This window comes from Nestor notabilis, unplaced genomic scaffold (genome assembly GCF_000696875.1).
Source record: "Nestor notabilis isolate BGI_N333 unplaced genomic scaffold, ASM69687v1 scaffold1001, whole genome shotgun sequence".
Taxonomy (NCBI): Eukaryota; Metazoa; Chordata; class Aves; order Psittaciformes; family Psittacidae; genus Nestor; species Nestor notabilis.
Window position 1 is genome coordinate 57,571 of NW_009915837.1, and position 4,049 is coordinate 61,619.

Genomic DNA, 4,049 nt, shown 5'->3' on the forward strand with positions numbered 1-4,049 from the left:
GCAACATGTCTTTAAAATTAAATGGTATTTAGTCTTTTGAAAGAGTGAGGAAAAACATGTCTCTAGACACATGTCAGATATTACCTGTACATCAAAGACTCAGAGAAGAAATACATGCTTCACTCTTTTGCTATTAAAGTGCTACCATCTCGAGTTAGATGGGAAGTTTTGTCTCCTTTCTCCTTTATGGACTAGCAACTCTCATTGTGCACCATGGAGCATCCTCTATTGAAGAGCCAGGGGTAATCTCATAATTTTTCTCCATTCTGAGAGGCAGACACCTGCCCAAAATACAGCTCCTATAAAGCTCAGGGAAACGTTAAACCCCAAAACATTTCCAGCCAGGAATAGAAAGCTGCTGTGCTAAGACTTCAAATACCAAAACTACTCATATAGACAATTCCAAACACAGTGTAATTTATTCTTTTTTCAATTTCTCAGCTCTTTATTTTCTCCAGAGAAAAATAAAACAAAATAGTATATTTTGCCTAAGCAATAGCATTTTTGATTGTGTGTCTGTCACTGAACTCATACTTGTTTCATTAAACAATGCTTCCAGTTCTTCCAGAATAGCTTAAATGGAACTGTTGTATTTCTCCTTAGGACTAGACTATTTTGTAGATCTTTTTTTTTTTTTTTTCCCCCCCTGTTTATTGTGGTTGAACAGCTTTGGGTATTACTGTTATGTCAATGTGCAGGTAACATACACAGAACAATTATGAGTCTGATGAAGTAAAGTTCAGCTCCTGCCTTTAAACATAATTCTCTTCTAATGAACACTCAAAAGTATTCCTGGGAATCCCCTTGACAAAAGAAAGCCTATTAACACTCTGGCATACTATCCAGGAGTTAAGCCCCAGACTGCTGTAAAGCTGTGAAAGTAATTATTTCCAGCATCATAACAGGCATGGACAGTCAGTCAAGGCCTGACTGTTTGAAGATATGCTCAGTACATAGAAGGAATCTTTCCAAATAGTCACCGTCATCCTTAATGTGTATCTGTAAAAAATGCTTTAAGAAGATGTATGCTTTTCATAGTTGGTCTTGCCTGAAGTTATTAAATAATCCATCAATTTCTGAAATCCTGGCAAACGGAAATCATGCTCACAAAGTGTTTCACTAATACAGAAGGTCTGGAACAGGCTGTTTCACTGGATGGTAGTAGGTCTGTGTTAACTGGTGCACACTTGTTTTCAAATAAATAGTACCTTCACAAGAAAACCCTTCTTGATGAGCTAGCTGTGCTTGCCAGGTAGTTTTTCTTAAAATCCTTTTGCTTCCTTATTATCTCATGAATACTGTTCTCAGTAGCTGCTATTAAATACAACTAATCTGCCCGGTTTTGCTATCAGGTTTCTCAGATTCACCTTCATGACTCAGCAGCTGTTCTGAAGCATTTAAGTCCTTATCTCCATCCATTGCCTTGTTGCACTAACAAGAAACAGTTTCAGGTCTGGTAAGTTCAAGAACAGTTGCCTAAGCAGCTAGTTCCCATGTTGTTTTCCTACATAATTCTCTGACTGCAGGAAAACTAGAATCAAAGTGAAAGGTAATGACATTGTGATAGTATAAAGGTAGCAAGAAAAAAAACCAAACATCAGTAACAAAATAAGAGCAGATGCTTTCAAGTTTCCCTCTCCTGAATCCCCAGCTGTATGGCATTCTCCCTTTACTCTCCATGGTTATCTGTTTGCTCTCCATGCGGTCTGTTCTTACTGCTGCTGCAACATTGGCAAGTGCAATCCAACTCCTGTATCTGTGTGTGAAGAGAGACTATTTGAAGCTGGAGACAGTGTCATATAGCGATGCACCAGCCTGGAAGAAGAATAGCTATTGTAGTATGGTACTCCACACAGATGAATTGCTTCTTTTAGAAGAAGGATAGCAAAGCCTGGGCAGTGCTTCATGACAATGCCTTCGGCTCTGATTATATAGTGCATAGAAGAGTGCTGTGTGAAACATGAGCAGCATTCAGCGCTGTACTAGCTCTAACTCTGTTCATCAAACAAGTCATCCTGTGAGTAGTACAATGTGTAAAGCCTGGTTTTACACAAAGTTATGTCCTGAAGCAGCATCAGCTCCTCCCATGCCAGTTGCAACACTGCTTTTCCACCTTTCACTTTTCCACTTCCAATGTCTTCCAGAGTCCTCTCACTGAGCTGCTTCCTCTTCAATAATCCTACATCCTTCCAGTATTCACCTTTGCAGCATGGGACAGAGGACCTGTTTTGCCAAGACAGGAGAAGCTCACAAGCCAGGCAAGTAAAGAAGCCTATGATGCCAGTTTGCAGCTATGGAAGGGCTAGTATGCTCATGCTAATGCATACCATTTAGGGAGTGGGCATGCTGCTGCTGAGGGACTGCAGAGTGCTACTTGTCTTTTCTGCAACAGCAAAAGTGCTGTTCACTCTCCCATTCCTTCTTATAACTAATTTCCAAAAGGTTTTAAGAAATTTAGAATCGCTAAGAGCTACTCTTTCAGTAAATATGGCTGAATTTGGTCGAGGGATTAGTACAGAATTGCTTAGCTTAGAAAGGGCCTGGTGAGATCCAGTCCAAATCCTGCTGCTCAAGCTGGGTCAGCTAGAGCATTTTGTCCAGGACCATGCTGGGTTTTGAAAGCCTTCAATGATGGAAACTCCATAACTTATCTAGGCAGTCTGGTCATGTATTTGACCATCCCCACAGTAAAAAAAGCATTTTATTGTGTTCATATGCAATTTCAATTTTTTAATTTGTGCTCTTTGCCTCTTGCCCTATCAGTGTAAATTACTGAGAAGAGCCTGGTTCCCTTTTCTTTATTCCCAGCCATCAGGATGATTAGACCTCCCTGAGGCTTCTCCAGGCTGAAGTTTCCCAGCTTTTTCAGCCTTGCCTCATATGAAAGATCCTTTGGTCCCTTAAGCCTGTTCATGGGTCTGTGTTGGACTCATTTGCTAATTTATTACGATGAACCGACAGACAAGTAATAGCAGCATATAAGCCTTACTGCCTTAACAAACCAGGCTGAAATGAGCTGTAAGTCACAGAGCTGTGTGACTGTAGATAGGACAGAAAAAATACCTGAAGAGAATTAGTATATTTATTTTCTCAATTAATGTAAATCCTAGTTCCCAGTCTCTGCTACTAATGCTAGTATTTCAACCCCCCCCCTTGCGGGGGTTATCAGTTGTGACACAAAGGCAGTTGAGTAGAAATCCAGTCCATACTGTCTCCCTTTCATTTTTCATAACTTATCTGGAGCATATGGCAAACTTTGGAAAGATTATGTGGAATTCCTGGTAGTAAAAGTAGCTTGCTTTTCAAGAACTGTATGAGAGATACTGTGCAGCCCAGGATAATTTTGTTCCTAGATTCCTGTGATTCACTAGACTGTATTATACTTGTATGGCCTTAACATGGCCTCTGGCTTAAGCAGATCTCTAGGTCACTGTGATGAAGCAAGTGATTCCAGAGACACTTGTGTATTGGTTACTCTCAAATTTTGGAAAAGGTGTTAGTTAAAGGAGAATCTGTTAGATTTTCCTTTGTTTTTATCTTTATTTTTAGAGCTAAGTAGACCAATACGTCTGGAAGCTGGCCTGCAGGCAAACACTTATGTTAAAAAAAGATAATGATTTGGATTTTCTCCAGTTTGCTGTTGAAACCAGTTACACGAAAAAGAGAACTATGTGTTTTGAAAACCAGTAGTTCTCTAAAAGTAGGAAAGATTTTTCATCTCAGTATCCTGTTTATTTGTGGGCTTATTTGACTAGCACATAGCAGTAGAATATGTGTTTATAATTATTCGACATAGAAATAGTTCCTATAAAGTGTATTTCTTAGCAATTGCTTGACTTTTTTTTTCAACTAATATACAGCAAAGCATTGATAAATTTCAGTTTTAGTTCAGTTGCTGCCATAATGAAAGTCAACAGACAGAAAATAAATAGCTAAGATGAATGTCCTGATTTTATATAGTGCACATCTAAATGGGGTCTTGCTCACTAAGCAGAGGATTTAACCTCAGATAGAAATACTCCTAGCTGATTAAAATTTATCATGGAAAT